Source organism: Ambystoma mexicanum, chromosome 6q (assembly GCF_040938575.1).
Source record: "Ambystoma mexicanum isolate Mex_15411 chromosome 6q, UKY_AmexF1_1, whole genome shotgun sequence".
NCBI classification, from domain to species: Eukaryota; Metazoa; Chordata; class Amphibia; order Caudata; family Ambystomatidae; genus Ambystoma; species Ambystoma mexicanum.
This window is the reverse complement of record NC_090937.1, coordinates 166,055,762-166,077,695: the sequence shown is the minus strand read 5'-3', so window position 1 is coordinate 166,077,695 and position 21,934 is coordinate 166,055,762.

Below are 21,934 nucleotides of genomic sequence, written 5' to 3'. Positions count from 1 at the left end.
TCACCATGGGGCAATGGATTTTCATTTTTACGTTTCCTTTAGATTTGTTTTGGTGGACAATGATTTTGGACCACTTTTCTTCTGGATTTATTTGGATTGCATCTACATTTCATTTTTCATATTTTTGGACATGCATTTAATTTCATTTTTGTATTATTTTTTTGACTTTCATTTCATTACATTGATTTTGTTAATAATACTTTTTGATATTTTAATTCCATGTGTGGGATTCGCTCATTGGGTTCATGCATGTCAAATTGTGGTTTTGCACAATCTATGGCAAACAGTGTGTGTGTGACCGACATGTGTTGATGTACATGGTTGACTTTTGATTTGTGTCATGACATAGGCATGTCAGTGTGTGGTGGATTGGTTAAATCATTGCATGTCAAGACTGGGGTGGCGTGCTGTGGAATTGTGGTGCACATGAGGGCCATGATTGTGCAGCTTCCTTTTGTGTTGCAGGGGGACATGAGTCGGGGCCTGCTGGCAGGTGCCCCTCAATGCTGGGTGGATGGGGTGCTGAAGGACATGAGTCGGGGCCTGCTGGCAGGTGCCCCTCAATGCTGGGTGGATGGAGGTGCTGGGGGACATGAGTCGGGCCCTGCTGGCAGGTGCCCCTCAATGCTGGGTGCATGGGGGTGCTGGGGGACATGAGTCGGGGCCTGCTGGCAGATGCCCCTCAATGCTGGGTGGATGGAGGTGCTGGGGGACATGAGTCGGGCCCTGCTGGCAGGTGCCCCTCAATTCTGGGAGGATGGGGATGCTGGGGGACAGATGCTGGGGGACATAAGTCAGTGCTCACTTGTACATGGTGACATGTGGGCTGGCTGGGGGCTTCAGCAGGGTGGATGGGCGGCCTGTGGGGCATGGCCAGGGGTGCAGTGTGTACCTCTGTGTTGGGCTCTGACTGCAGGCCCTGGGGAGGGGGGAGAGGGCACACCTGAGAGGACACACACTGTCAATTTGTTGGGGCACCCCCGAAATGCACGTACCCCGCTCGCACAGGGCAAATCGCATGTGAAACTTCCCGCGCACCCCAGAATTACACGTACCCCGCTCGCAGAGGGCCAATCGCGTGTGAAACTTCCCGCACACCCCAGAAATACTCGTACCCCACTCGCAGAGGGCCAATCGCGTGTGAAACTTCCCATGCACCCCCGAAATGCACGTACCCCACTCGCAGAGGGCCAATTGCGTGTGAAACTTCCCACGCACCCCAGAAATACACGTACCCCGCTCGCAGAGGGCCAATCGCGTGTGAAAGTTCCGTTGCATCCCCGAAATACAAGTACCCCGCCCGCAGAGGGCCAATCGCTTGTGAAACTTCCTGCGCACCCCCGAAATACACGTACCCCACTCGCAGAGGGCCAATCGTGTGTGAAACTTCCCGCGCACCCCAGAAATACATGTACCCCGCTCTCACAGGGCCAAAAGCGTGTAATACTTCCCACGCAGCGCGGTACATGTATTCGAAGGGTTGCGCAGGGATTTTTACAGACTTTTTCGTGGTTGGGGGGCTGTATGCTGGTCCACTGGCCTGTGCGCCACGTACAGGATTTGTGCGCTGTTCATGGCGCATGGGGAGGGGTTGGGGCGTAACTGGCGCTGCTGCAGGATCGCTGCGCCACTCTGCACCACGGCTGGTTTTGGATGTTAAAATCCATGAATACACTGTTTGCCGAAATGGATTTTGGCACATGTGGCTCGTGTAGACTGCCGCACGCGCACACTGTGCGCCAGCCGCGTGCACCACTTGGGTGCTGAGTTCTATGAATTACCCCCTGAGAGGCTTTGTGAACTTTGTGCAATTTTTATAAAATGCTCTTTTGAAGGAGAATGCAATCAGGTTTATTAGAATGAACAACATATTTTTTCATTTTGGGGTGTACTATCCTCCATATAGCCCCTCGATGTAGGTCATCTGCCAACTGCTTAATTTCTTGTCTTATCCATGGAATTTATAAAAATAATATTTTGCTCTTATGCTTTATGCCAGCATAAATTATAAAACTGCCCGAGAGCAGCAACAACCGTCCCAAGAAGTATTGGACATATCTATTTTCAGATATATTTTAACTATATCCAGGGGTGCACACAATTGCATTGTTAGCCATTTGATTTAGCTTCCAGAGTCAATATATTACTTGATCTTTCATGATCTTTCATGATTTTAAAAACTCTTTTAAATAGACCCTCCATACGATTCATTGTCTGTCTCTGTGTTCAAAAATATGTTCTCACTAAACACTGAAACATAATAAATATTTAACTTCTGTCTCTGCTAAATAGTTTGTTTGTAGAACTATTACATCACAGTGATAGTTTGTGAGAAGTTAAAGCTCCTTAATTATTTGGCGACTGCTTCTTATCAGGTTAGCGTTCTATGACAAACATTTAATTACCATCTCCCCTACATAAGTATTCAATAGTATGCTTCACTTACTATCACCCTAAACAAATAAACCATAATTATCCTAATACTCTCTTTCTACAACTGCTTCAAACACTGCCTCCACTTCACCTGCATGTCGCTCCATGGGAAACCCCTCTCATCTAGATATCTTTCAACTTCCAATTCCTTGTGACCCTCTGAGTCAATGCGTAGAATATGGGTAAAATAAAGAGAGAGGAAGAGAAAGTGAGCGAGAGAGTGAAAGAGAGAGAGAGACTTAAGCTTGAAGCAGGAGAGAGACTACTGCTCCAAATGACTGATAAAATGTATACCTCTGATAACTCCTCAAACTAAGGGAAAACCAAAAGGTTAAGTGCACCTATTGGAACTGTTCAAGTCACTGACGAAGCCCATGTGCTAGAGATGAGCCTCTGGGAGACTATGCTTCATTCCAATGCCACAAGACATTGATGGTAAATCTCTGTGATGCTCTTCTTTGTCAAATGCAATATGAGTCTGATATTCATATTAAAGTCACAATAGGCTGATGGACATTCTCAGAGACTGTGTGTCTTATTATAGACACAAGCAGATGATCGTAAGCCTCTGAATGACTGTGTTTTGTATTAAATATATTTGATGTTGATGCTAAGCACCTGAGGTACTGTTCCTTACTTTAATTCTGTAGGACATTGAGATGGTAATCCTCTGGGATACTGTACTTTGGACTAATTCCACAAAAGCAGGAGGACATTTGTCTGGCCTACCAGTCCCATGTTGATGTAAACATACCCTAGTTGATGAAAGAAGATGATTAATATTATGGCTTGTGGCTATTGCCAAATATTCTTTCTGAGATTCCTTTCTTTTTCATCTGTTAATTTACAAACTCGTGGCTTGCTTCTTAATGTCTGGAAAATTGTGCATCATATTGTTACAAAGTACTTTAAAAGGCAAAATAAAATAGACCTTTGTTGTTGCAGCTTACATATACATTTCTGTGGTTATAGGATTTTGTTATTTTACAATTATATCATTTATACAACTATCCTACATAAGTATTTCATAGACATTATTACAATATAGACTTATACACGTTGAAAGAAAATACATAAATTGTCAATCATCTAAGTCTTTAGAAACTAGGAAACATCACCTGGCCTGGTGTGCAGTGCAATTAGCTTAATTAATTAAAATCGTTATCCAAAAAGCTCAAAAATGTCCCTTCTATATATCGTAAATGTGTTTCCCAATCCTTAGTCAGTAGGAGACCATTTCAATGCTAAATCAAGCATAATCTGTGTTGAGAGATGTTTTAGTCCTCCAATTTATCAAGTAGTGCATTTGGATCTATGTGATCACTGCGCCTCCCGTAATTCCGCAGACGAAAATTACGGCACAGCGCAGTGATCAGATAGACCACTATAGCCCGCATCCACCCACCGCACTATGCCGCAGGTCACTTACCTTAACGGCGGCACACACAGAAGTGCGCCGCCGACTTCCCTCGATTCCAGCAGTGTCAGTTCCCACCCGCTAACGTGGGTCGGCGCTGGCGCTGCTGGGTCTTTTTACATTTTTTTTGTTCACACTTTGTGTCCCCCGTTCTCCATTTAATGGAAGCGGGGTACACCCCTGCATCCGCAGACCCCCATTGCCACGACTAAGAGGAGCGGGGGACACCCTGCAACTCCCGCTTCCCTTATTCGCTGTAATGGGTGTTGGCATTTTTGTAATGCGCAAAGGCGCCGTTTTAGTACAGGTGACCTTTTGAGGTTGCAGTACTGGTACGAGTCTGTGCATTTTAGCATCCGTATACATTTTGAAATCTCGATATTGTGATTATAGTTGCTTGTTTCTAAATACATTATTTCACTGAGTATGACCACAGTGTTTTGGAAGGGGACTGAAACACAACTTTCCATATTCATTCTTTGAAATATTTGATGTCATGAAAAGTATATTTTTGCAAAGTCAAACATGTATGTAGTTAGTCAGCATTAATTGACAATAGGTCCAACACAAGTCTCGTCTTTTATTACCAATCGTGCAGTTTTTAACAACTACCAATATTGCATTGTGTACACACTTTCTTTTGTTCTAGATGGAGTTGCATGCCATTCCAAAAGTAATGGGTACTTGCAAGGATTAAAACTGATCTACAATCTAAACTCTCTGCATAATTAGATTTTTCCCACTTTCTGTGGGATGTGGTCAAATAATAAGATATCTCTTTTGTGGGTGTTTATGGAGATGTAGGAGTTCTGCTTCAGCATTAGGTTTGATAAGCAACATTAGCATATGTAGCACATTCAGAAGTTTATTTTCACTGTAGTGCTTTTCTTTAAAAATGTGATTGAGTATGATAAGGGGTTTCTTAAAAAGCTTTCAATAATTGTATTTAATGTTGCAATGACTCATCAGCTAATTAAATGTTTTATTAGCTACATCTACACTCTCAATGTTAAATGTTTCTGATTTTGAAAAAAAAACATAGCAAGCTCCATTTAATTTGTCAACAACAAAGTGGTCGTTTCTATTTGCCAAAAACACAATTAGCTATGCACGCTGCCATTTTGAACACTCCCCCGCCAAATTCCATTTTTGAAATCGAGGTCTCCTGCAGGCTCAGACAATCATCTCACCTCTCCCCAGTCACATTTCTACTGTTAGTCTCGGACAGCCTTGCACATGCAGCCAGAGAATACCAGATTCTAAGGGTGTCTCTTGTTTTCCTGTTAACCTGTTTCATAGCCCTACAACATCCAATACCCTAGCCTATTGGACAACACAGCATTAAGGTAAGGGGCGGGGTTGTGACTAATTTACCACTGTGAAATTTGGCTACTTTGATAGTTTGTCACTTTTACCACTGTGATATATTGCCACGTTAATAGGTTGCCACTGTGATATTTGGCCACTTTGATTGTTTGCCATTTTGAGATTTTGCCACTTTGATAATTTAACACTGAAATACGTTAAATTTTAATAGTTTTCCACAGTGATAGTTTGCAAATTTGATAATTTGCAAACTGTTATATTTGGCCGCTTTGATAATTTGCCACTGTGATATTTTGCCAACATGATAGTTTACTACTGTGGCATCTGGCACTTTGACAATTTGCCACTATGATATTTTACCACTTTAAGAATTTACTACAGTGATATATTGTAATGTTTATCGTTTGTCACAGTGATATGTTGCCACCTTGATAGTTTGCTATTTTGAGATTTTGCAGCTTTGACAGTTTGCCACAGTCATATGTAGCCACTTTGATAGTTGGCAATTTGGATGTTTGCCACCTTGAAATTTGTTCACTGCAATATTTTGCCACTTAGATGATTAATCACTGTGGCAATTGCCCACTATGATCATTTGCCACTGTGATATGTTTCCACTTTTAAAATTTAGCGCTGTGACATTTGGCCACTTTGATAATTTGACGCTGTGCTATTTTGCAAGTCTGATCGTTGACTCTTTGACAGTTTGCCTCAGTAATATTGTTCCTCTTTGACAGTTTGCTACTGACATATTTTTGTCACATTCGTAGTTTGCCATTTGGAATTGTTGCCACCTTGATTGTTTTCTATTTTCAGATTTTGCCATTTTGATAGGTTGCCATTCTAAGATTGTGCCACTGTGATAGTTTGCCACTAGCTAAATAAATGCATTGATAAATTGCAATTAGAATATTTCAGCACTGTGAAATTTGCCATTGTGATATTTCAACACTATCACTTTGATAATCACCACTGCAATACTTCCCACCTTAGTAGTTTGCCACTGTGATGGCTGCCAAGTTGATCATTAACCACTGCATTGCTTCCTCCTTTGTTTGTCATGGTGATATTTTGCCATTGTGATTATTTTTCCACTGTTATATTTTGGCACTTTAATAATTTGCCATTGTGATATTTTGCCGCATTGATCATTTACCATGGTTACATTTGGCCACTTTGAACCTGTGCCTCGTTGGCAGTGCCACTGTGACATTTTGTCACTGTCATAGTAATATTTTCCCATTGTGATAATGGAGCACTGATTTTATAGTTTCATCGTTTTCTACTGTGGCATTTCACAACATTGATAATTTACAACTGTGAAACTTGCCATTTACAAAATGTCTTACTTCGATATTTTGTCACTGAGATACTTTGTCATGTGTGCCACTTTCACAATTTGTCATGTTGAAAACTTGCCACTGCAATATTTTACACTGTGATAGTTTTGCCACTGTCATATTTTGCCACTTTGATAATTTGCTACTTTGATCATTTGCAACTGCAATATTTGACCATTTTGATACATTGTTACTGGGAAATTGAACTACTGCCACATTCTCCACTTTGAAAATGTAACATTGTGATATTTGCCACTTTGATATTTTGCCACTGTGATATGTGCTCCTTTGAAAATACATAACTATGATATGTTTCCACTTTCATAGTGTGGCACTGTGACATTGTGCCACTTTGATTGTTTGCATTTTTCAGATTTTGCCATTTGACAGTTTGCCACTGTGATTTATTTTGACACTCTGATGGTTTTCTACTATGATATTTTGCAATCCTGATAATGTACCACTGCGACTCTTGCAACTTTCATAATTTGCCACTTGGATATTTTGTCACTGGGATGCTCACACTTGCCACTTTAATAATGTGTCAATGTGATAACTTACCACTGCAATATTTCTGGCTGCACTATTTTTCCACAGTGATTTTTTGCTGCAGGGATATTTCATCACTGTGAAATTTACCAACTTTGATAATTTACACCTGTGATATTTCCCATTTTGATAGTTTACCACTCTGATTTTTGACATTTTGATATTTCACCACTTTGATATGTTGTCCCTTTGATAACGCACCACTGTAATAATTCACACTTTATTAGGTGGTTGATATGTTGCTACTTTGATAAGTGACCATGGTTACATTTGGCTACTTTGGCTACTTTGATAATCGGACTCTGTGATATTGTCCACTTTGGTAGTTTGACACTGTGTCATTTTGCCACATTTACAGTTTGCCACTGCTATGAAATGTTTTGCCATTTTGACAGTTTGCCATTTGGCATGTTTGCCACCTTGATAGTCTATCATTATCAGATGTTGCCATTTTGATACGCTGTCATTCTGATATTTTGCCACTTTGAAAGTTTACCACTGTGATATGTTGCCACTTTGATAATGTATCATTGTGATATTTTGCCACTTTCATAGTTTTCTACTGTTATATTTCATAACTTTGATAGTTTACCACTGTGGTACTGCCCTTTCATAATTTACAACTTGGATATTTTGCCACTGGGATACTTTGCCACTTTGATGATTTTCCACTGTGATATTGTAAAACTGAAACAATTTACCATGCATGAATTTACGATTGGGACACTTCCGCCTATGTTACTTTGCCACTGGATTATGTGGCCGGTGGGCTACTTTGCCACTGTGATATTGTGCAACTAAAATAATCTACTGTGTACCAAATTATCAGGTGGATACATCCAACTACACTACTTTGCCACTGAGATAGTTGGCCACTGGGATACCTTACAATATGAGATTTTACACTTTGATCATTTTCCACTTTGATATTTTTATCACTGTTATACTTTGCCACTTCGATAATATGCCATTTTGAAAATTTCCTCTCTAATTATTTGCCAGACTGATGCTTTCCGCTGAGATACACAGCTGACTCCAATAATCTAGAATAACTATTTGATAAAAAAAGGGTACAAGAAAAGGATGTTCACGATCGGAATAAACAAAACCCAAAGCAGAAAGATGCAGGAAAAACTAAAAATGTAAAGCTACCACCAGAAGTTGGGATAAAATAAGTTAAGTCTACTGAACAGACGGCTTCTAAAAAACAGACATCAACATCAGTAAATAAACACCTAAAAATGCAACAAACACAACCACAAATGGAGTCTCTCGTTAAGCCAAAAGAAACTATGACAAAATGGATAACAATCCATGAAAAAAAGAAATCCACAGGAGAAAATATTAAGGCCCAAGGAAGTGACGAGCTTCAAGAAGAATATAAAGATATCTCGATAGACTTACTGGATGTCAGTGTTTATTCCATCGAGAATTCTGATTCAGAAATTCCACGTCCCCAACAAAAGAAAAGGAAACTGGCATTTAGGGATAAACAGACAACAGAGGAAACTTTGAGGCAGAACGGTTTCAGACACGAAGTAACGCTTCAAAGTAAAAAAAAATAACGCAAAAAATGAAAACAGAAAGGGAATTGTCCAAGAAAGGAGTTTTATACACAGAATCTCCAGAGCAAAGTTAAATAAAGGCCACTTTAATAGGGAAACGAGCTATAAGGGCCTTAGCAAATGAAATCCTAGACAAGAGATGACTTGGACTTCTTCTAATCCAAGAGTCAAAGACAGAACACCTAATAATGAACGGAATGCTAAGGACATAAGACTTAGCGAAAATACATGCAACAGTGAAAGGAAAAACAGTGAAAGGAAACAAAGAGAAAATTACGCCAACGCAAAGGACATAAGGTTCAGCGAAAGAACACCTAATAGCGAAAGGAAAAACATAGAACATCGAGAACACTCTAAGGAAACTAGAAGAAAAATCACGTATTCCAAGGACCGAAGATACGGTTCTTCTACCAAAAGCAACAACTTGGAAGCCGAATCTTCAGAAAGAAAAAAAAAATACCAACAAAGAACTTCCAGTTGGTACTCATCTCATAACAATTTAAGAACATCAGCCATCTTTTCTCACAGAAGTAAGTTAAAGAGAACATTGAAACTGGAAAAAGAATTGGGCTCAAGAGATAGAATAATATTAAACAGAAGAGCGACATTAAGACTGTTAAAAAAAACAACGAGACGACCACATTCGAACTAACTATATTAAGGTGGTTGAATTTGCACATAAACGTTGCACCGATAGTATTTTCCTACATATTACATCTCACTGAGTAAAGAATCTTTTGTTGTCGGTGGCGGGGGATCTCAAAAAGAGGGGATATTTATTGCAGGAAACAACTGCTGAAGCACAAGGTCTCGACTGCCAAAAAACAAAGAACAAAGAGAGAGTTCAAAATACTAGGAGTCCGGCCCAGCAGGGAAATTATATTTTAAGCAGGATATCGATGGAAAGAAACAAACATGGAGAAAAATTAAAAAGAATCCAAACCACGGGAAAAGAAGAGGAGACCAGAGAAATGATAGAAAATTGGTCCAGAAAATCGGCTGGACCAACCGATTTGGAAACAACGAACAGAAAGAATAAAGACATAACAACACCGTTATCGTCAAAAGAACGACAGCATAAAGTAAACGAGAAAGAAATGAAAAAATGGGCTTGGATACCTACAGTGTTTGCTCGATATTCTAGAAAATAGCAACCAACTAAAGAAGCCACGAGCATTAACAGAGAACTATTAGCTAAGAAAACGTTGGTCCAAAAACTTACCATTGGCTCGTGGAACACTCAAGGACATACTCATCTTACACAGGCTGGAGAGATCAACATAGGTCAATTTGATCTTTTCAGCCTTCAAGAGACCTGGCTCCAATTTCCTCCTAGTATTGACGGCTTTGAGATCCATCTTTCACCAGCACTTAAAGGACTTAAGGGCCGCCCAACATCGGGGCTCCTAACAGCAGTCCGTACAGGAGGGAGTCTGCACATACATAGAATACTGGCCTCATCTCCCTTCATACAAGCCATAATCTTAGAATGGGACAGATACTGTAGGTCGTCAGCGAGCAAAACCTTCGAGTTTATACTGCTTCTTAACATCTACTGGAATCCAGTAGCGATCCGTACCAAAGACTTCATAAACAAGGTGGAGACAATCCTAACTGAGGCCTCAATGGATCCAAAAGTGACCCACACATTGATTTGCGGAGACTTAAATGCTAGCTGTCCAGATACAGAAGACAGGTACCTCAATTTGCAGTCATATCAAAATCAACAAGCAAGAAAAAGAGGTAGTGCTTGGTTAGAATTAATGGACTCTTGCGACCTGAACAACGTGAACTCTCTAGAAACGATTTCCCCACCTGTGGCTACAAGGGAAACCTTAGGATACAAAAGTTCCATCGATTACATCTTTGCCTCAAAGGAACTATACACCCTAATGGAATCATTTGAAGTCTTAAAAACAACCAAAAGTGACCACAATTTACTTACAGCAACGTGGTCCTCACTTAAAAGGACACTAAAAAAATTGCCAAATCAATTTGAAATAAATGCCCAAGGAACTCGACTAAAATTGACAAAAAAAGCTATCAGTTCCATCACAAAATCAGCAGAAGGAAACTGAGCCCGAAAATCATAGTCAGACCGTATTGGAATACTGTCCACTCTTAGTTCCCTATTTGAAACCTAGGGTGAGGAAAAATGGCCCAGATCATAAACATCCTCACATATATAATGAGGAACTAAGGGTCAGGAGAGTCCTGCAAAGAAAAGCCGTCAGATGTGCACAAAAACATCCATCTAAAGAAAATATAGCCCTTGCAGTGGAACAAACGAAAGGCTATAAATTATGGCTTAAAAACCATCGAAGGACATTATATCAATTAGATGCAGAGATCATGTTAAGGGCAGTCTGCAAAAGATCTTCTAGAGACTTTTGGTCCCTTGTAAAAAATTCTACAGCGACAACGGACATGACCATTTCAAACAGTGTCAGCGAGGAAAAATCCTTAGCCATAGAAGACGACGAAGTGACAAATAAGGCCAAGAGCGAATGGTCAATCACATTCAATAAAGAAATAATTATGAAAAAAATACAAAAGTTAAAAAACTCAAGAGCTCCGGGCCCAGACGGGATTTCAAATGCCCAGCTAAAACAGGACCCAGAATCATGGCAGATTTCATCATGGAAATATTTGATCGTTGCATTGAAACGAGATCTATTCCAGAAACCTGGAAAATGGCCAATATTGTCCCAATATTCAAGAAGGGTTTAAAAAGTGAAGCAAAGAACTACAGGCCGATAGCTTTACTGGATGTCATAGGGAAGCTATTCGGATCACTAATACTGGATGAACTGCAAGAATGGCAAAAAGGAGCAAAATCGACAGATCCGTTTCAATCGGGCTTCGAAAAGAACCTTGGAACAGTTATCAACATAATGATGATCAGTATTCTGAAGGCAAGAGCTTGGGAAGGCAAATTACCAACATTCATAGCCTCAATAGACCTAGTGCAAGCTTTTGATCAGGTAAACAGAAACAGACTATGGAAGAAATTAGAAAGATCAAAATGCCCACCTTCTATAATAGCACCGTTTAGAGCCTTACACAGCGATACCTCAGTGAGAGTGAGGTTAAATGGGGCGGTCAGTTGTCAAAAGCGATCAAGACAACAAGAGGGGTTAAGCAGGGCTGCCCTTTGGCTCCAGCATTATACAAAGCCTACATGGCCGACATAGTGGATTCAGAAAATGACACCCGTTCCTTTCCTCCCAAAATAGGTGAATCTAAAGTTACAAGACTGCTCTATGCCGATGATAAAATCTTGTAGGATCAAACAGCCATCGGCCTACAACGACAACTAGACAATCTTGCAGCCTATCTAAAAAAAAACGATTTGGCCATTAACGCAAAAAAAACAAAGATAATGATAATTGAAAAGCCAAAAACAACAACGAAAAAGCATCACTGGTTCATAAACTCTGAGAAACTAGAAACAGTTGAAAGCTTCACATACCTCGGAGTAAAAATTTGCTGCAGCAATATAGGAATCTCCATGCAGGAACATCTTTTCACAAAGACGAAAACCCTTGCAGCCCAAGCTTTGACCTTAGACAGTAAATATGGAAAGTTTTTGCTTCTTCCGGCCTTAAACTTTTATAAAACAAAAGCTATGGAGCAGAAGTGTTGTTACAACTTCCGACCTCAATATGGGACAGACTTGAGGCCCTATTTTGGCGTAAAGTACTGAAGCTGCCTAATTCGACACCGATAGCAGTAATCAGATGAGAATCAAGCTTGTCATCAATGAAATACGTGATTGAAAGAAACACCTTACTGTTTCTTGGAAAAATACTGAGAACACCGCACCCACAAATTTTAAACATCATCCACAAAGAAATGAAAAGTGGGAAGACCCAGCTGCTGACCTCATGGTACATAAAACAGCTGGTCCTGGCAGGACAACTTGGGTGTTCGGAATGGGACATTGAAAGAATCCCTGGAAAAATCAAAGACAGACTGAAAATTCAAGACTGGATTGATACTTTGGAGAGAGCAAGTGAATATACATCTGCATCACATCTGACATTCAACACACAAAAAAGAGATGAAGTAAGAACCTATCTAAAGAAATTTCCGAATAAACACCTCCGTGAGACCTTCTTAAGAGCACGCCTGAATGTCTTAAAGACAAACAAAGTGTTATTTGTTCGAAAACAAGCTGAAAACAACAAATGTCGTTACTGTTCAAATAAGGACGATATGGCTTTGGATTTGGGTAACACTTTATGAGTGGAATTTACAAAGTCTCAAGCAGCACCTACGCCGATCGTACAAGTAAAAACTGTGACAACTAATTGTACTAGTGATCTACAAACTCAGATTTTATGAATTAGTTGTATGTAATAATCATTTTTTTATTCTTTGATTGTTACCTACTGTTTGATTGTCTGTCCTAATTTTAATATCTAGTATCATGTATATATATGAGTCTGCTGTTAAGTGAAAAGTTATATTTTGGCTGCTTGAGTCTGTACACTGAATATTTAGTATGTTTTTTTTAAATTGAAAAATTATGAATTTGTATTGAAAAGTTGTTTAAAACAGCTAAAACAATAAAAAAAAATAAGGACGATATCGAGACAGTGCGACATTTACTTCTCGTCTGCCCAGGAACAGAGAAACTAAGATCAACCTATCTTCGGCCGCATAGACTTAAACATCAGACGACAACCGATGAGGTTTGGTGGAACCAGATGATGAATGGAGATTCTACATCGCTGACACTAGCAATAGCCAAATTCTTGCATGAATTGGACCTGGGTGGAAATGCCTCAGTCTAAAATCCAAGGGAAGAGGACAGAGTATTATAAGGAAGTAGACCTAAGCTTTAAAAGGAAAAAGGATAATTATAGAAAACAAGTTGGTAAAAATTGTTTATACGATTAAAGACAAAAAAAAATAAAAAATAAATGATAAAGGCGCCCTGACATTTCCACTGCATCATTAACCCAGGCTTAACAAGCCAAAGCACCACATGTGTTGCTACAACTGGTGACCTAAACCTCACCACACCCACTGATGTAGTTTAATCAGTTTCCATAATCAACTTAACCAAAAGTGTCTCTGAAGAAAATTGAAAGGCACACCGCACCCTACAACACAGAGGCAGACCGCTCAGATCACATCTCCCCATAAGCAAATCACATGAACCACACCAACAATGCATGTTCCTCCACACATGTGAGGGGAAAGCAAGTTCAGTCTCCTCGTGCATAGTAAAAGTCTGTGATGCCATAGGTTTTTTTTCTATAATGGAAGCATTTGAAACCTTGCTGCATGTTTTTATAGTGGTCCAAAAAATGTAACTTTAAAGTTCATTTGGTGTAGTATCTTCTATAGGAAATTCACACGAAAAATGACTATTTAAATTGTCCTACTATGAGACATGGTGAATAGACCCAAATGGTTGAATGTTGAACAGGAATACCTTTAAACCAGACATATCTGGACTACAGGTAAAGATGAATTGTCATGCTAGCACCCAAGGTGGGTTGGCTCTGTGTCTTCAATGTTTTCATCCTGCGTTGTAAGGGTGATATAGTGATATGCTTTTGTACATCTTGACACTCATTAAACCAACAGTTTATCTTTCAGGTAGGAATGTTATTGGAATTGGGTAGCTTTAAATGACATTGAATAATGTTGTGCATTTGTTACATTTCTTTTGTTTCACACTACGCATATACATTGATGCCTTGGAGCGCAAAATGAATGACTTAGTATTCAATGCTTAATATGCACTGTCTATGTTCCTCACCTTCATATTCATTGCCAATACCTTAAGCATGGAGCTTAGTTAAACAGTGAACCTTCATTAAAATTATAGTAAATTAGAAGCTATTGCCATCCAGTTACAACATTTTTCATGCAAAATTAGCTACGTTGGGTCTTATGCTCATTGCACCTATCCTCACAATGCATACATTAACCACTCAGTCAAACCGAAATCCATCATACATTTAAGATGGGTGTCATCACCCAAATTCTAAAATATCCTAATGCTGACTAGGACATCACTGCAAACTGTCAACCTATTGTAGGGCTACCATGTGCGATGTAAGTCCTTGAATCTGTCACTTTTGTACAACATTTTGTACATGAAGATATACATGACTTAATCAATGATTTTCAGTCAGTCCTATGTCCTCACTAAGGAACAGAAACTATAATAATGTCCATCAAAGAGGAACACCTTCAGTTCAGAGAACGTGGTCTCTCTTGCATCTTGGTCCTGCATGATGGGTTAGAAGCTTTTGACGCATGGGATAATGGCATCTTATGACAAGCATGGACAAGCTGATGGATTTTTCAAGCAAAAACCCCACCAGAATCCTTGTCTCATTTTTGGTAGACCAAAACCATAGATTAAAATCAAATGTAAAAGCCATATCTTTGTTTTAGATTTAATAAAACAAATTATGCATGTAATCCATCTGAGAAAGAGTGGCTTGCTAAACAGGCCCCTGCTTCCATAAAATTCTACGCTAAAAACATATTGTACACATGTGCCTAACTGCCCCAGTCTCATGCCTGCTCTTTACTGGCACAGAAGAGGTTCAAAGATCACATGCAACATTTGCCCTTTTGATAGCTGCTGAAGAGCAAGGCACATGTAGGCAGAGGCTGCATTAACCTCAGCACCTATGGTGTAAAATATCATGAATCTGGATCAATAAAATGTCAGTATGGTGACTAATAGAAACAGTATCAACATTGTGAGCTCAGACCAGATTTGAGAGAATAGGTGGATTCCAGTCAGCCTAGCTGTCTGCTTTCCACTGAATGAGAAAAAATACAGGATGTCTGCCTCTTTTGAACTCCTGAAGCAAGAGCAACTCCATCTTGTGAGGCCCAGTGGCCCAAATATGGAGATCTCCTGGGAACCTGGATTCAAAGTAGCAATTCCATATCAAAGGCCTGGTTCACAAAAGCGGTGGTACGGCAAAGAGCCTTTGAAACTGCAGACTAGAAAAAGGGTGGCGTAGGGAAGTCAGAGTGTACATGTTGGCTTGAAAAAAGGTTCCTCCATCTTACTTTTCTGTAGGCTTCTCTCCCCTTCCTGCCCCCTTCACATCCTGCTGAACATTGCACTCTGGCTATGACATCAGGAGGCAAGAGTAATTTGTCAGAAGGGCAGGGATTTGACTACTAAAAGCAGGCTTGATTTCATCATTGCAGCCGTTTACCTATGAAAGAGTGGGTGGATGAGTCCTTCTTGGATTCACTTATGGAACTTCAAGGTAAACAGGAAGAATGCATCTGAAAATAGTGCTCCCCAAAGCCCTATGCAGATGTGAACACAGTTGCTCCAAGTCAGAGGAAAGCTCTGCTCCCTACCTGTCGCTAGGGAACATTGTGTCTGACAATGCTAAGGACCAAAGCATGTAACTCTACTAGTACACCTACCCATGCTGGTATAGTAGAGTATGAAATATCTCTACTTCCACTAGAGCACCCTGCAGTTGGATTTACATAGGTCAGAGGGCCAAAGCAGCCAGGAATCCTTTTTTCATAGCTCAGATCACTTCAAACTGCATTTGAACTGTGTTTGGAAACACCAACAGTGATTTCGCCATCAGTCTTCAAACTTCAAACCTCTTCGTGCATCAATTGAACTGGTTCAACACTGCATCACCCCAGAAGAACCTCATCACCTGTTTGCCTTGAGTACCATTGTACCCTGCAGATGACTTCAAACTACAACATAATTGAACAAAGGATCGGACCGCCAGGAGTTCACATCACAGCTTGACTCAAACAGATGGGTCATCACATCGCTCATCAACCCGAACCCAGAGGGACTCATCCTTTTGATCTACGCTCATTCGTCAAACTGCTCCTGTTGATCCATCCACATGCATCGCTCAACATCGCCTTTAATATTCACATAGCAATGCTCATACCCGACTCGATGATAACTCACTGCCTGATATCAAGGCAACTCACCACCATCAAATCAAGGGTGACCCTCAAGAAGTGTATCTTGAAGCCTGGTTTGATGCTGTCGAGCAGCCTAAGAACTGGAATCATGTACTATTGAGAGTCCCTATCCCATTGGTCCTGTTGGTGGCCCTGGTGCCAGCATAAAATATTCTCTGCACATTTGTTTTTAAATAAGATATCTTTTGAGTGGCATTATTGCACTGCTTGCCTTTTTCATCACTTCTAAAGTATCCAGAGCGCCCAAACATATTCGTCCTGCATTTCCTTTCTCATTTTAAACTAGTAATCACTAGTAATCTTTATTAACATCAGATTGTTTAATTAACAACAAGGACAAAGACATAAATGTGCAAATATCAAATCTTATAACCTTCACGAGAAGATAACTCATACCACCAATCATTAAGACATAAAATAAGTGACACATTGCAATACAGGCAAGTGGCCCTACAGCGCATTCTAAACCATTCCTGATACCCAAGGAACAGCATATTTCATAATAATTTTAGCCATCGAGAAAGGGCCTCTCTTACATATTCAAAAAGACTAAAAATGCAATTTGTATTACTACACTTCATTATTAAAAAAAATGCTTCCAAGTAAACTCAGATATTAAATTTCATGAAATAGGCCTTTAAACACGTCCTTCTTAAATCAATGTACCTTTTCTATATTAGTAAGAAGTGACTCAAGTCTTCATGCACTCCCATTCACAATGACACTACGGACACATGGCACCCCCGCCCCCATCGTCTGTGTGAATAAAGTGGTAGCATGTTAAGTCTTTTCATCAAAATTAATGTCCTGCAGTCGTGGGAGTTTATTTCACAGATTTCGCCTTTTGTGCCCATAAGCTGCCTCTTGTTATATAACTCAAGAGAAGTTACATTTCCCACATTTCTTCTGTCTGCCTCCCAGTTTTGCATGAGTATTTTTTCCTTAACTCCTTTTTACATCCTGTGTACTCTGCAATTTGAATTACTTTGGATTGTCGTAGGTGCCATTCCTGTACGAATGTGTACTTTGGCCTCAGATGTAATCATTTCGCCCAAGGCATTTTGTATATTTCGGTTCCCAAGCAGAGCTGCGTGAGTCCTCAAAAAGAAAGCATCACGTTGCAAACGTGCCGTGCCAGGGCAGCAACATTATGCACCCCTAATTCCAATTTTATTGCACTATTTAAGGTATCAGGGGGAGGCCAGTAAATCTTGTCAATGTTTTATTTTGTAATGCCTCTAACTGCGTACAATTGGTGTGAACCCAGATAAAACCATGAACTAGTTAAGCCCTATACACTAATAGACATTTATCTAATACGCAAACCCCACATTTAATGTAAAATCTTATTAAACGTCCCATCCGAAGTGAGGCTTTCTTGACGGTAGATTCCATGTGGGACGCCCATTTCCCATTCGTGTCGAAGGTAAGGCTAACGTAACAGTAAGTATCCGCTTATTCTATGCTCTCTCAATTTAGGTAGTAGGTGAAACCATTCCTCTCTTTCCCCAAAAACATGATTTTGGTTGTATTCATATTTACTTTCAATCAATTTTTTGGGAAATATTGATCTGAAACTTCAGACTCTGCTGCAGGAAGCCCAGAATCAGTGTGCAGTGTTGTCAGTGTATCAAAGTGTAACATATAAACGCTTCTGCAGGGACGGCGTAAACAATGTTTCACCACTCCAGAGGGGGTGAACATCAGACAAAAATAAAATAATAAAAGTGGTGCCAGCAAGCAACCTTGTTTTCCCCCTTTATTTGTTGTAAGGTCCATGAAAAGGGTCCCTGCTAATTAGCATTGCATTGCTTCGTATGCAAAAGGCTTAGAGGAATATTAATTCTGGTCAATTTCTTCCAAGTTATGTTCCTGTTGATTGAATCAAATGCCGTTTTCAGATTCAAGAAAGCAACATTTAATTTACCACCTCTAACCAGACAATATTTTTCAATTACAGCATTCAATTCAAAACATTGGTCAACAGTGGGAAAAAAACTTTATGTACCCTGCTTGTGCTGTAATAAAAACACTGTTAGAGAGAGTCCAGTGTTCAATTCTATAGAGTAGGCTTTTATTGAAAATCTTACTTTCCGTGTCCCGGAGTGACATCGGGCGATAACATTGATGGTCATCAATTGAACCATTTTTAAAAATAGGGATAATAGGGCCTCCACTCCATCAGGCCGATTCATGGAATAAATGTGCGCCGAAAATTCCGGCGCAGAGGGGCCTATATGTGCGCTGCGCCGAAAAATAGCGAAAAGCGCAGGGAAACCAGCGCACGTCGATTCATGGAAGTCCGTGCGTAAGAAAAGCATAGGACGTGCGCTGAAAAAGTGCGCGCCGCACGCCGGCGCACAGGTCAACCAACGGCGTGCGCCACGGCCATTGCGCTATCACTCCGAGCGCAGAGCGCAGCGCACAGCTCTAAAGTAGGCGGAACACAGGGCGGGACACTCGGAATGGGGAATAAAATGGGGCACAACACTCGGAATGGGGAAGAATGTGGGCGGCACGGGGAAGTACAGGAGGCAAGTGCGCGGAACGCCCACACGCTCTCCGGCAACACGTATTCATGGATTCGAACAGGGCAAAACAGCGCTCGATCAAACCAGCGCACAGGCCCAAAAACGTACGCCACAAGTAAGCAGGCGGTAGCGTCCCGACGCACTTAACGAAAGTGCGCCAAAACCTGCGCCAACAAATACCACCCACATACAGCAATGGGCCATACCGTGACCCCAAAGGACAAATGAGGTGCAAAGGTGTACGCCATTAACACGGACACCCACTGTTCCAAAATTCGCGCGTGTGTGTACAACGGGTTGCGCGAGAAGTCACTCGCGCGATTGCCCTGGGTACGTGTATCCCGGGGTGCGGGGAAGTCCCACACGTGATTGCCCTGGCCACGTCGATATCAGGGGTGCGTGTGAAGTTCCACACGCGAAAAGCCAGGGTACGTCAATTACAGGGGTGCGTGGGAAGTTTCACACGCGAAAAGCTAGGCTACGGGAATTCCAGGGGTGCGCGTGAAATCCTACACGCGAAAAACTAGGGTACGTCATTTAAAGGGGTGCGCGGGAAGTTTCACACGCGGCTCTGCTGGGTGGGTCCTCACAGGTGTTCCATTCACACCCTCCACGTCCCCTGCATGCAACCCACACCACAGGGGACTACCCTGCACACCTGCTCATGCCTCCCACCACCACCACCCCCCCGCAGTCAGGGGCACCTGCCAGAAGGCACCCACCCATGTCTACCACCACCCCCACCCCCCCAGCAGTCAGGGGCACCTTCCAGCAGGCCCCCACCCATGTCTACCACCACCCCCACCCCCCCCACCAGGGGCAGCCTCCACCAGGCCCCCACCCATGCCCCCGACCACCCCCACCCCCCCGCCACCAGGGGCAGCCTCCACCAGGCCCCCACTCATGTCTCCCACCACCCCCACCCTCCCGCCACCAAGGGCAGCCTCCACCAGGCCCCCACCCATGCCTCCCACCACCCCCAACCCCCAGCAGTGCAGGGGCAGCCTCCACCAGGCCCCCACCCATGTCTACCACCACCCCCACCCCCCCGCCACCAGGGGCAGCCTCCACCAGGCCCCCACCCATGCCCCCCACCACCCCCACCCCCCCGCCACCAGGGGCAGCCTCCACCAGGCCCCCACTCATGTCTCCCACCACCCCCACCCTCCCGCCACCAGGGGCAGCCTCCACCAGGCCCCCACCCATGCCTCCCACCACCCCCAACCCCCAGCAGTGCAGGGGCAGCCTCCACCAGGCCCCCACCCATGCCTCCCACCACCCCCAACCCCCGCCACCAGGGGCAGCCTCCACCAGGCCCCCACCCATGCCCCCCACCACCCCCACCCCCCCGCCACCAGGGGCAGCCTCCACCAGGCCCCCACCCATGTCTACCACCACCCCCACCCCCCCGCCACCAGGGGCAGCCTCCACCAGGCCCCCACCCATGCCCCCCACCACCCCCACCCCCCCGCCACCAGGGGCAGCCTCCACCAGGCCCCCACCCATGTCTCCCAACACCCCCACCCACCAGCACTGTGGGGCACGTGGCCAGCAGGCAGTCAGGCAGCAGCAGATGGCAGGTGGGAGCGTGCTCAGGGCTCTGGGGGGCAGTAATTTGGCCTCCTGGCCAGGAGCGTGGTCTCTCGTGTGTGAACGCGTGGACAGCCTGATAGGGAGTGAAATCCCACACGTCAGCGTGTCAATCGAGGAAAGGCCCTTAGCGCGTAAACCCGTCAACAGCATATGCGCGCCTATAGTCACCTGCACGTGCAGGAAATTGTTGCGTGACACGTCCCAGTGTCAAAGCGTGTGATTGGTGAAAATGGATCTACACGCAGGAGTGACAAAGCGTGTGATTGGTGAACGTACACGCCGCGTAAGTGACGCTGTACGTGTGGGCCTGTATATAAGGTACATGTAGAACACCATTTCCTTGTACGTGCTTTTCGTGGAGAGCGAGTGGGTGAATTCTGTACTTCTTGTCGTTTCACACGCGATTTACTTCACAGCGTTTCCAGTTCGTACTCCCTGTTACCTCTGACAGCTTTTTCTCTATTATTCCTCTTGTACTGGTTTACCTGGGCCTGTACCCTCAAACAGTGTCCCCTTCTACTGGTGTCCTGTCTTCTCAGACAGCGTACACATCTTCTTTTGGCGGGGGTTTAGCCAGCCAAACGCGCTCATTTTTCACGCTCCTTTACCTGGCAGACGGTGAGTCACGCACGTATCCAACTTCTGTGCTTGCCCCCTGTGTAGCCTACCCCTTCAGAGGTCATTCTAGGCTGCGTGTGACACGCATACGTTCATTCTTGTGTTACTGGGTGCCACAGCGTAGTGCAGGTTTTTCTTTCTGCACACGTGGTCTAGGAGGGGTTGCGTGCACGTCATCTCCCTTTTTTGGGCCTCCTGTGCGTTGCGTGACCCGTCATCTTTCCCCAGGGGTTACAATCAGCCGTCCTAGAGCACTAATGTACAATTACCATCTGGTACCCAACCCCTTTGACCCCCAATTGCCCAGGACAATTGTCTACAGCCACTCCCATACGCACATTAATATCAGTGCCATGGCTGGGAGGCGAGGATTCCGTAAGGGTGGCAAAGGTGGAAGAGCCACAAGTGGTGGCCGTGGTGGATCAGGTAGGGGACGTGGTCGTAACTTGCAGGGTGAGCCTGTCCCCCCATGTGTGGAGGACCAGTCAAGGGCACCCATCACCCCCCCCCTCCCGTTGAGGCTGAAGTGGCTGACACCATCCATGCTCAGCCCTTGTTGGACCAGCCCATTGTGGCACCAGACCTGGCTGACTCCATGGCTGA